The 12,941-nt window shown below is 33.3% G+C and overlaps 1 long non-coding RNA gene across 1 annotated transcript in view; it reads right to left on the bottom strand.

The window, feature by feature from the left end:
• Nucleotides 1–2,167: 2,167 nt before the first annotated feature.
• LOC144300370 (uncharacterized) overlaps nucleotides 2,168–12,941 on the bottom strand; it is a 143,897-nt gene continuing 133,123 nt past the window's right edge. Inside the window, exons 6-7 of the long non-coding RNA XR_013366967.1 lie at nucleotides 3,087–3,205; nucleotides 2,168–2,299 (exon numbers count right to left, since the gene is read on the bottom strand). This is a non-coding gene — a long non-coding RNA (uncharacterized LOC144300370). The remainder of the gene's footprint in view (nucleotides 2,300–3,086; nucleotides 3,206–12,941) is intronic.

Genomic DNA, 12,941 nt, shown 5'->3' with positions numbered 1-12,941 from the left:
CTTTGAAATGCATCCAGAGCTTTATTCTCATTGTCTTCTCAAAATATGTGCCTCCTCATTGGCCTTGTGTGAAATTTTATATTATCCCTATTTTATATATGAAAAACTCGAGTCTCAGAAAGCCTAAGCAACTTGCTCGAGATCCTTAAGATAGAATGTGGCTGAATCAGCTTGTAGATCCAGACTTGTCTTTAAAGTATATTTTATTCACATTATAATATTCCAGAGCGCACGTAACCTCATTCCCCCCCCCGCCCTCAGTATACAGCAGACTTTTCTCCGTCAGAAATTATGTCTTAATTCGTTTTGCATCCTAACATATAGCAAGGTGTCTGGTGCATAGAAGGTGTCCTTTAAAAGTTTGGACAATGAATGATCATAATAATTCCAGGGCCTATATTTTATGTCTGTAATGAAATAGGATGATGGTAAAATATAAAAGACCAATTTACTCCTTTTATTTCCCACTCACTGCTAACATTATTTTGTTCCACCTGTTTTGTTCAGCCTATTCCAATGACACACGATATTTATTTCTTTCCAGAATAAAATGAAATACAACCAGAGCTGTGGTTGCTCCAAATTACAGAAGGTAATTGATCATGTACACTTTAACTAAACTGAAGCTAGGAAGTGACCTTTCTGCTTAATTCGGGTGCTTTCTGTAATACAGCTGCATACAGTAACTGCAAATTAGTAGGCTAAAGAAGCAACATAGCTCATGCTCTGAAGGATTAACTTCAAGAATCATCATAGTAGAAGAGTATTATGCCACAGAACACTGTGATTGCCATTGTGGCTCAAGATTTTTACATGGTTTTGCCTTTTTTTTTTTTTTTTTTTAAATCAGGGAGCTCTTTAGAGAGCTCAGTCTGTGTGAGAGAAAAATGTAAAGCAGTGCATTTGCTACAATTCACTTTTATTGTCCCAGTCACACCACAATGACCTCATTTGTTGATTCTAATTTGCTCACCTCTCCCAACATGCTTCTTGTTCTAAAGTACTAAATCCTCATACAAACATTTTAAGCCTATACCAATTTTCTGCAAAGTAAAATGAAGTTGAGTAACATTTTTCCCACTCTTCAAAAATTGTCTCTTTCCTCAAATATAATCTGATATTAATTTGTCCCTTTGGCTTACCTCTCTCTGTAATTGGAACCAACCATGTCAGGTTCCTGAGCATCATTTATATTTAGTTCATAATACCATGCCATAGATTTAAAAAAAATGATATTTTCACTAGCTGTAACCAAAGTTTGAAATGACGCTTTTTAAAAAATGCAAGCATATGGTTTTATTTTTTGAAATCCCATTCGTTACATAACCCCTTTTGATAAGTTTATTCATTTATTAGAAAAACATTAAACTAATAAATCATATCTACAAAGGAGGAGGAGGTATGAAATGAATTCAGCAAGATTTGTCATTAAGAATCTTGATCTTGGCTTTAAGGAAGTTTGATTTTTACCTGTTGGTTGGGATATCAAAGTGAAAGAGTTAAGTATAACTTTTTTGAGTTAAGTATAACTTAACTGATTTTAATATTTCAGAATCATGCCAAATCCTCAAGCTACTAAAACATGCACATTTTATTTTCTGAGCAAACTACACTCATCACAGTTTATAGAACTTCTCTATTTTATCTCAATTATGAACCTCTATAAATTCCTCATTCTCTCCTCAGAATATCACCCTGATTTTTTTTATTTTACCAGTCCAAATCCCAATCCCCAAAATATTTGTGTGTTAATGTACATTTCTCATAAATTCTATAAGATTTGTTCTACTTGAGAGCAACTTGTATGCTTTCTTTACACTTTTACCTACTATAGCATTCAGCAGAAGGCTTTGAAATAGCTGGTATCCACTCTTAGCATGAGTGGAACTAATTTGTTTTTGTCAATCCCAGAAAAACATCACATGTTGTAATATTGAAAAAACAAATGTGGAATTAAATAGAAATTGTGTATAGAAAAATGATATGAAATCAATAACAAAGTATTACCATTTTATGATTTCAATTAGTAGGAAAAAGTAGGCTGTGGAAATGAAGAGGTTATAGAAACTTCAGCTTGGATGAACTGAAAGAGTAGTAAAAGGTTCAGGATTATAGATTATTAAGAATAAAAGTGGATGAGGGAAAAAAAAGGACATCAATATCTGAAATTATTTGATATTAATTCTTACGGATTCCATTCTTCAGCACTTCAGTAATTTTTTACTTCCCCACAGTGTCAGTAGACTCCAAAGATACAATGTTGAATAAGATTGAAAGCTGCCCTCAAAAGCACATCACCCTGTAGTAAGGTGAAATAAACACAAAGATAACTATTTTAAAAAATCCAAATAAGGAGCGATAAAATATTAAATGCACCTTTAAAGTGGCATGTTTCTTCCCTAACATATTCTAGGCCAGTTGAACAAATGGAAACCGTTACTAGTAGAATCATTAGCTCTAAGTTTGTCTTTTCTTCTCCATGAGGAGGTTCACTTGGAAAGAAAAGAGATCTGTCAAAAAACTTTTGCTGTATTTCACATTAAACTGTTGTTCAGAGCCATCCTGCAGTGTCCAGATGTCTGAGGGTAATAGACCTGTGTATTAGGAAACAAATCTGAGCACTTGGGGAAACTCCAACTGAGAGTTTCCCTGAAGAAAGTTGCATGTGTGGATATACTTTCTCAGTCCTATCAGGGAACTCACAGAGCCATTTCACATTGACAGTGACAGCAGGATGTAATTCCTGTGGTGTACTCTACAAAGCATTGGGACTACTTAGGATATGTGTATGCGTGCCCAAGTCAGATAGCGTGCAGACTAACAATCAAACTCAGAGGTGCCTGCAAGGAAGAGGTAGACAATTGAATTGATGTCATTTTTTTCCCTTCATAATAGGAATAATTCTAGCTGGGAAAGGAAACTAATTTTGATATGACTGCCTTTATTCCTCAAAGTTCAAGGAGGAAGAAAATTTTAATTAAAAAATAAATATTAAATTTATTTTATAGCAGGTGATATCCTGGGCACTTTTACAATGATCAACTCATTTAATACTTATATAAATTTTGGGAGATAAGTGTAATTACCTCTCTTGTATATATATTGAATTCAAGCTCAATTACTGTGGTGAGTAGAACTTAGGCTGAAACCCAGGTATATTTCATTGTAGTCTTCACATTTATTCATTATATGGTCAAAGTTTCAACTGTGAAGAGGAATAATGAATAGAAAATACTTAATCACTAATAAACCCAATATATTAAACAGATAATTTATTTCTGCAAAAGAGGTTATATTCTTTTAAAAATGTCCCAGATCTACAATTATTACAGGCTAAGAAATCTTTTGGGGGGATCCTATAATATCATCAGTTACTTATTTACTTCACAGGTAAAAAATTTCATTCATTTGTATGTAATAACAGCCAAAACTATAGAAGAATTCTTGTAGATTACAGTTAAGAATCACAAGGAAATTTCAGACCCAACAGCTAAGCAAATACTAAACAAAATTACTAAATATAATTATGAAATCTCTTTGCCAAGGGATATCTAAAAGTAAGAGAATTCTCTTTAATTCTCTTAATTAGGATTTCTTAGAATGCTTTACATATAATCCATGGAGATGGTGGAAGATTGCTTGATTTTTCTCTAAACCATTTTTTGTTCCATCCTTCTGAGAATTTTAGTTATTATAAGCTTCTTAGTAAAGATTTTTATATGCTGTATCGTATTTTTAGGTTCTTAAATTTGATATACATTAATTTAAATGTATACTATTGTTACCATTTGTTACAAATGTTAAAAAATAGCTCATTTAAGTATTATTAAAATCATATGAGTAATGGGCAATCTCTCATTTTTGCATTTTATTCTCCAGATTTATTGAAATAAAACTGACATACAGCAATGAATGTGGTTAGAGTGTATAATACAATTATTTGACTTTCATATATCACGAAATTTTTACAACAAGTTTAGTTAAGATCCATCATCTCATATAGATTTAAAAATATATGAGGTATCCTTTTTTTCCTTGTAATGATACCTCTTAGGATTTACTTTAACAACTTTCACATATATCATAAAGCAGTGTTAACTAAGTCATCAAGCTGTACATTTCAACCCTCATACTTACTAATCTTATAATTGAAGCTTTATGCCTTTGGATCAAATCATTCATTTCTGTATTTCTCCACCCCTGATCTCTGCTAACCACAAATCTGATATCTTCTTCTTTGTTTTGGTTCCACATATAAGTGAGATCATATTATTTATCTTTCTGTCTGATATTCACTTAACATAATGTCCTCAAGGTCCATCCATGTTGTCCTACGAGGCAGGATTCCCTAATTTTTTTTATGTCTGAATAATATTTTATTGTGTATATATATATATATATAAATAATTTCTTTATCCTTTTTTTCATCAGTGGACACTTAGGTTGTTTCCATGCCTTGTTGTAAATAATGCTGCTATGTTATGGGCTGCAGATATCTTTTAAACATAGTGTTTTTTCCTTCAGCTATATTCCCAAATGTAGAACTGTTGGATCATATTGAAATTTTATTTTTCAGTTTTTGATGATTCTCCATACTATTTTCCATAGTGGCCACACCAATTTATAAACTACCGATGGTGCAAGAGAGAGAGTGCACAAGCAGTGTGAAGGGCAGAGGGAGAAGCAGACTCTCCACTGAGCAGGGCCTGATGCGGGGCTCCATTCAGGACTCTGGGATCATGACCTGAGCCAAAGGCAGATGCTTAACCTACTGAGCCATACAGGTGCCCCTATTGTCTTTTTGATGCCAACCATTCTAACAGGTGATAATCTCATTGTGGTTTTTGAATGGCATTTCCTTAATGATTACTGATGTTGAGCATCTTTTCATGTACCTGTTGGCTATTTGCATGTCTTCTTTGGAAAAATTCCTATTTTTTAATTGGATATTTGTTGTTTTTTTTACTGTTGACTTATATGAGTTTCTTACATATTTTAAATATTAACTCCTTATCAGATCTTTGATTTACAAATATTTTTTTCTCATTTCATAGTCTTTTCATTTGTTTCTTTTGCTGTGCAGAATTTTTTTCATTTGATGTACTCCCACTTGTTAATTTTTCATTTTGTTGTCTGTGCTTTAGATCTATCCAAAAAATCCTTGCCAAGACCCACAAAAATGAGATTCCCCCCCCCCCATATTTACTTCTAGAAGTTTCTGGTTTTAGGTCTTTATTTAAATCTTTAATACATTTCTAGTTAATTTTTGTGAGTGGTGTAAGAGGTCCAGATTTATTCTGTTACATGTGAATATCCAATTTTCCTAGAACTATTTATTGAAGAGACTCACTTCTTTAAGTATTCTAAGCTCCCTTACCAAGTAGAACTTGATGAAATATTCTTGAATTTATTTCTGGATTCTCAATTTTGTTTCATTGGTCTATGTGTCTGTTTTTATGACAGTACCATACTGTTTTAATTACTATGACTTTATAATATAGCTAGGAATCAGGAAGCATAATGCCTTCTGCTTTCTCAGGATTGCTTTGGCTATATGGACTCTTTCACAGTTTCATATAAATTTTAGAATTTTCTTTTACTTCTATAAAAAATGCCATTGAAAAAATGCCATTGGATAATCAATAGGGATTGCATTGAATCTATAGATGATTTTTGGTAGTATTGGCATATTAACAATCCATGAACATGGGATACCTTTCCATTTATTTGTGTCCTCTTCAATTTCTTTCATCACTGTCTTATAGTTTTTAAAGTAGATTTATTCCTAAGTGGATTTTATTGTTTTTGATGCTATTGTAAATGAGATAATTTTCTTTATTTCTTTTTAAAATTTGTTGTTAATGTATAGAAACATCATTGATTTTTGTATATTACTTTGGTTTCTTGCAGCTTTACTGAATTTTTTTTATTTTATGTAAGAGTTTTTTTGGAGGAGTTTTTAGGGTTTTCTATATATGAAATCATATCATTTTTAAATTGAGACTGTTTGATTTCCTTCTTTCTGATTCTTTTTAACTCTCTTCCTTGCCTGATTGCTCTCTAGAACCTCTGGGACCATGTTGAATAGGAGTGCTGAGAGTGGGTATCTTTTTTGTTCAAGATCTTAGAGGATGGCTATCAGACTTTCACTGCTTAGTATGATGTTAATTATGGACTTGTCATATATGGCCTTTACTATGTAGAGGTACATTCCTTCTATACTTAATTGTTAAGAGTGTTTATTATGAATGGATTTCAGTTTTATCAAACATTTTTTTCTGTATCTCTTGAATGATTCACTGGTATTTTTCTTTCATTCTATTAATATAACTTGTTGATTGATTTGTATGTATTGCACCATTCATGCATCCCAGCCATAAATCCCACTTGATCATGGTGAAAGATTCTTTTACTGTGCTGCTGCATTAAGTTTGGTAGTATTTTATTGAGAATTTTTTAAACTCTATATTCATCAGGAATAATGGGTGATAATTTTCTGCTAGTGTCCTTTTTCAACTTTGGTATCAGAATACTGCTGCCTCATAAAATGGGTTTGGAAATTTCCCTTTTCAATGTTTTAAAAAAACTTTGAGAATAATTGGCTTTAATTTTTTTTTCTTTATATGTAGGGTACCTGGCTGGCTCAGTTGGTTAAGCATCTGCCTTCAGCTCATGTCATGATCTTAGGGTCTAGAGATTGAGCCCCATGTCAGGCTCTCTGCTCAGCAGGGAATCTGCTTCTCCCTCTAATTCTTCTTCTGTTTTTTTTTTCTCTCTCAAATAAATAAAATATGAAAACTTTAAAAAAAATTGTTAAAATTCACTAATGAAACTATCTGGTCTTGGGCTTTTCTCTTTTTGGAGATATCTGATAACTGATTTAATCTCCTGATACTAACTAGTGTATTCAGATTTTCTAGTGCATTCTGATTCAATATCGTTAGTTTTGTGTTTCTAAGAATTTTCTCATTTCTTCAAGGTTGTCCAGTTTGTTGGCAAATAGTAGCCTCTTTTAATCCTTTGTTGCTCATAGTAGTCTCATGATCCTTTGTATTTTTGTGGTATCAATTGTAATATTTCCTATCTCATTTATACTTTTGCTGATTTCTTTTTTCCTGGTTAGTCACGCTAAGTTTGCCAATTTTGTTTATCTTTTCAAAAAATTAACTTTTATTTTGGTTAGAATTTTCTATTTTTCTGTTCTCTATTTCACTTATTTCTCCTGTAATATTTATTTGTTTTCTTCTAATTTGGGGCTAGATTTATTCTTTTTCCTATTTCATGAAGGTATAGTATTAAAACTGTTTATTTGCAACCTTTCTTGCTTCTTAATGATTTATTGCTGTGAACTTCCTTCTTAAAACTACAAAACTAGGTTTTGTTATGTTGTGTACCATTTTTGTTTGTCTCAAGATCTATTTCTATTTCCATGTATTTTGTTTTGATCTCTTGGTTGTTCAAGAAATTTCCACTGATTTGTGAATTTTCTAGTTTGCCTCTTTTTGGTTTCTAATTTCATAACATTGTAGGCAGAGAAGGCCCTTGGTATGATTTCAGTTTTCTTGAATTTGTGAAGAAATTGTTTTGTGGACCAATATATGGTCTATCCTAGAAAATGTTCTATGTGCACCTGAGAAAAATATGCATTCTGCTGTTGTTAGATAGAATGTTATATATATGTCTGTTAGGTCCCCTTGGTCTACAGTGTTGTTTAAATTTTCTGTTGTATTGATTCTCAGACTAAATGATATTTTCATTGTTGAGAGTGGGGTATTAAAGTCCCCAACTATTATTGTATTGCTGTTGAATTCCCCTTTTAGATATGTTAGGTTTTTTTTTTACTTAAAAATAATACTTTTATTTTTATAATTTGTCTCAGCAAATGAAAGAATAAAATGATATAAAAGTTTGAGTATAGGGATTATTTTTTATATATGAAATAATATCAAGTTCCAATTACATTGGAATCTGTGTAAGGGAATTTTAATACCACTGGAAGTTTTCTTAAGGTCATTTAACTAGCCTGACATAAAAGGAGGAGTGATCAACAGCAATATTTACTTTAGGATCAAAGAAGTTCAGATGGGAATTTTTTTTTTTTTTGCAAAGTAAACAGAAAATGAACAAATAATTGTCTTCTAAGTAATAGTATATTTTTATAAAACAGTTAAATAAAATTTATTTTATATATGAGGCATTTATAAATCCTTTGTCAATGAATACACAAATGGCTAAAGAAACCTTAAAAAAACAGGAACTTTGTGGTTCCTATGAAGAGTAGAATTATTCTTCCACAATATGACTTACCTCCTTTTTTATTAGAACATTGCCTATTTGGGTCCAAAAGCAACAACAAAAGTAATCAAAATTTTTATAAGCTCTGGATCAATTAGCTTTTATAGAAAACTAAAAGATAAATTTATCTGAACAGGATGACTTTTTTTTTTTATTAGATATTAGAAAAAGGCTTGAGCAGAATCAGGATCAACCTATCTGGGATCCTTTCGGCCTTGTGGATCTAATGGCAATTTCTTCCTGGGGAGGTTTTCAGTCTTCATTACTTTAAGTGTACTTTCTGCTCCTTTTTCTATCTCTTTCCCTTCTAGAATTCCCATAATGCAGATACTATGTCTTTTGATTATTTACTATAAGTCTTAGAGGCTTTCTTCACTCTTTTTCATTTTTTTTCTGTCTTCTGATTGCATATTTTCAAATGTCCTATCTTCTAGGTCACTGATTCTTCCCTCTGTATGGTTGAGTGTGCTTTTGAAACTCTGTTGAATTATTCAGTTCTGTCATCACACTTCTCAGGTCTAAAATTTCCATTTTTTTTGTGTGTGAGATTTTAATGGTGCCTACTTCTTTGTTGCAATTTTCCTTTTATTCTCACATAATTTTTCTAATTTTCCTTAGTTCTCTGTGTTCTTGTTGTTTACCAGACTTCTTTAAGAGGACTATTCTGAGATCTTTGTCTGATAGTGCATAGATTATTTTTCTCTTGGATCAATTATTGGATCATTAGTAGTCCCATTTGATGGTATAATATTTACTTGATTTCTCGTGATGCTGATTTTTTATGTTGGTATCTCTTCATTTCAGTAAGCCGTCTCCTTATACAGACTTCACAGGTTCACTTTGGCAGATGGTTCTTCACAAATCGGATCAGTTTGGATTTCTGGACCTGTTTGCTGGAACACCTTTCAGGTGGGGCTTACTATCTGGTTTGATTTGGAGCAAGACTGTTGCTTGAGCTCTAAGGTTGGGTTAAGTAGGTGCTACTGGTGGAGAATAGTTGGATAGGACTACGGCTTAGTTTCCTGACCATGCTAGGCTGTAGGCTTTATGTTTACCTGTGTTCTCTGGTCAGGCTTCCTAGATGGTTGAGCCTGGGTATCATTCTCAGCAGTAAGTAGAACTATAAATTAGTTTTTTTCCTCTGGCAGGGCAACAGGAAGGGTTGGCTTGGGAACCCAAATCAGGCAAGAGTATGCACTGACTTCCTTTGACAGCTGAGCAAAAGCCATGATCACACAGAAAGTGATGCTTTCTGTATGAGTACCAGTGTAAACTAGGCTGTTGGAGGGACTACATCCCTGTGTGTTCTCTTCAGTTTCCTTGGTTGGGTGGGTTGAAGGATGTTTTCAGCAATGAGAAATGTAATGAATTAGCTTCCCTGTGTGAATGCAGTGGGAGAACCAGTTCTAAGGGTAGTTTGACTCTTAGTTTGTGTTCTTAACTCAAGCTGAACTGCACCCCAAATTTCCTGCCAAATAGAACCAGTATTTGCTCTACATTATTTTGGTTCTGCCTGCTGGCCTCAGCTCAAATGTTTCTGAGTAATATAGCTTACAGTTCTGGTCATGCTTTCTGGTTGGGCAGGTCTGGGGCAACCAGACCTCATTATTGGACTGAGCTATGACTCAGCTACTCTAGTTGGGCAGGAATAAGGGCCACCTCCATGGCTTTCCTAAATTTTTCCAGTCACAGTTTCTGGTTGGGAGGATCAAGGGCTACCTTCAGTAGTGAGCAGGGCTATGAATTAACTCCCTTGCCTGGGTGTAGAAGGGCAACCTGCACACCTGGCATTGCCTTTTATCTCTAGGTGATCCCTCTGCCTGCTGGCCTCTCTGTTCAAACGTGCAACTTCTTGAATTCTTGCCAGACTCCTGGTCAGACAGGGTGAGGGATCCAAATTCAGTAGTAGGCCAGTCTGTAGTTTCCTGGTTAGCTTGTGCTACTGACTTCATTTTCCAAATATGCAAAGGTGGCTGGATGGATCTACTACTTGGGCTCTGCAGGTAGAAACTCATTCTCCCAAGATCTGAATGCTAGTGCTAGTTGTTGTAAGTCCCTCCACCCACTTCACTGTCACAATCAGATTCCCAGTAGTCAAGCCCCACAGACTCTCCTGAAATTCCCATGGAGTAAAACCACAGCAGAGGCTCCCAAGTCACAATCTGTGATACTGGGGGAGCTGGGTGTCTGCCCTGGGCTCTCTTTCCTATCATTGAAACCATATGTTCAAAAGAGAGACTTCTGGGCCTCTGTGTTTGGTGCTGTACTAGCCTGGGGGAAGGTTAATGTGGTCAGCATGTAACTGGGAGTGAAATTAGGAATGGCCTATGTTGTTATCTTTGTGGCATCACTCCTGCATTAATTTTAATAACAGGCATAAACGGTAAAAGTCAATATAAATTACAAGTGGACACATTTTTAGTGTGGGAGTATGAAATTTGTATTTTCTTTACATTTAGAGAACAACTTAATCATAGTTAGTCATTGCATTTTCTTTTTCTAGCATCAGAAAAAAAATTGCTGCTTGTTCAACCTTTCACTCTGCTTTGAAAACACCTCTTATTTAAAATACTTTGAAAACAAAGCAACCGGGGATCCCTGGGTGGCTCAGCAGTTTAGCGCCTGCCTTTGGCCTGGGGCGCTATCCTGGAGTCCTGAGATCGAGTCCCACGTGGGGCTCCTGGCATGGAGCCTGCTTCTCCTTCCTCCTGTGTCTCTGCCTCTCTCTCTCTTTCTATGGAAGGAAGGGAGGGAGGGAGGAAAAGCAACCCTCTACGTTTTCTGTAACAGCGGTTTCAAAATATTTTAAAAATGTTTTTTCAAGAAAAATCTCGTTCAGTTATGGTTAAGTCTTTAATCCATGTTATTGCTTATTTTTATGTATGGTGTATAAGGTCCAATTGCATTCTTTTGCATGAGGATATCCAGTTTCCATCGATACTATTTGTTGAAGAGAATTCTTTCTATAGAGTATTTTATTGACACTTTTGTCAAAGATGAATTACTATACATGTATGTTTATTTTGGGGTTTCCTGTTCTGTTTGTCTATGTCTGTTTTTATGGCAGTACCATACCATTTTGTTTACCTTAGTTTTGTGATATAGTTTGAAATCAGAAAATGTCATACCTCCACTTTTGTCCTTTCTCTCAAGATAGGACAAAAATTAATTTGACTATTCAAAAATTAATTTTAGAATTTTTTCTATTTCTTTAAAAAATATCACTGGGATTTTGATGGAAATTACACTGAATGTGGTTCATTGAGAGTAGAATGGACATGTCACCAATATTGTCTTCCAATCTATAAATGTGGGATGTCTTTCCATTTAGTTAAGTTTTTCATTTTAATTCCAGTATGGTTAATATATTGTTATATTAACTTCAGCTGTACAATATAGTGATTCAACAAATTTATATACTATTCAATGCTCACCATAAATTTAATCCTCAGTGCCTGTTTCACCCATCCCACCACAGACCTTCCCTCTGGTAACCATTGTTTGTTCTCTATAATTTTTTTTTTGTTGTTGTTCTCTATAATTAAGAGTCTGTTTCTCAGTTTGTCTTTCTTCAAAATAATCAATTTAAAGAAGCTTAATGAATTATAAAAGGACACAGATAGCAACAAAATCGGGAAAATTATACTTAAACAAAATGAGTACATTTTTAAACTTAGAGTATTCAATATCTTATTATTGGGTAATCCTCCTAAATTCTTTTATCCACAGAGAATCTGTCTCTATATAATTTTAAGCTGTTTTCTATATACATTTTTATGTCCTTTATTATACTGGGTCATGGTTTAAAATGAAATGCTTCTAATATGCCATTGGATACCTTTTTTCTAATTGCTTTTTGGGTCAAATAGTTCCTATCTGTTTCTAATTTGCTAGGAATTTTATCATTAATGCTGGTTTGCTTTTTAAAGTTTTTTTATTTGCTAATTGGGATAGTCATATGGATAATTTTTCTCCTTTAGTTGATTTTATACACAGATATAATTTTGAAACATCTTGCATTTATGGAATAAATCCAATATATTATTGTATTTTCCTTTTTTATAATGTACTACTTTTTTGATTCTTAATAATTTTCTTATTACATATAAATATTTAATAAATTTTGGTTTTGATTTTATTTTCAATTGTTGACCTTGTCTGGGTGGTTTAGCAATAATAACATCATAAAATAAGATTACAGCATACCTTCTTTTTCTATTCTGTGAAGGCACTTGGGAAATTTGATATTATCTGCTCTCTTAATATCTTCTAGAACATGGATGCAAAGTTAATTAGTTCTGCTGATTTGTTTGAATGTGGGCAAAAGTGTGAAAAGGAATATTTTAATTTGATTTTTTTGTGTGTAATAGGGCAATTGAATTTTCCAATTTATTTTTTTCAAAATATCTTTTTAGATATTATCCTTTTTACCTCTGTTTCTTCATTTCTATACTTTTTGGTTTCTGCTCATGCTTTTACCTAGCAGCTTGACTCTTTATTTAGTGATTTTTGTTGTTGTTTACTTCTTTTTTGGTTATGTTAATCTTTGTGAACTCTGTGGAAATTCTTCAAAGACTGTGTTTTCCCAGAGATTATTTATATTCTAATTCCCATCCCAAACAAATGTGAACTTGAATTAAGAAATT

Source organism: Canis aureus, chromosome 28 (genome assembly GCF_053574225.1).
Source record: "Canis aureus isolate CA01 chromosome 28, VMU_Caureus_v.1.0, whole genome shotgun sequence".
In the NCBI taxonomy this organism is placed as follows: domain Eukaryota; kingdom Metazoa; phylum Chordata; class Mammalia; order Carnivora; family Canidae; genus Canis; species Canis aureus.
This window is presented reverse-complemented; position numbering and strand designations above follow the sequence as displayed.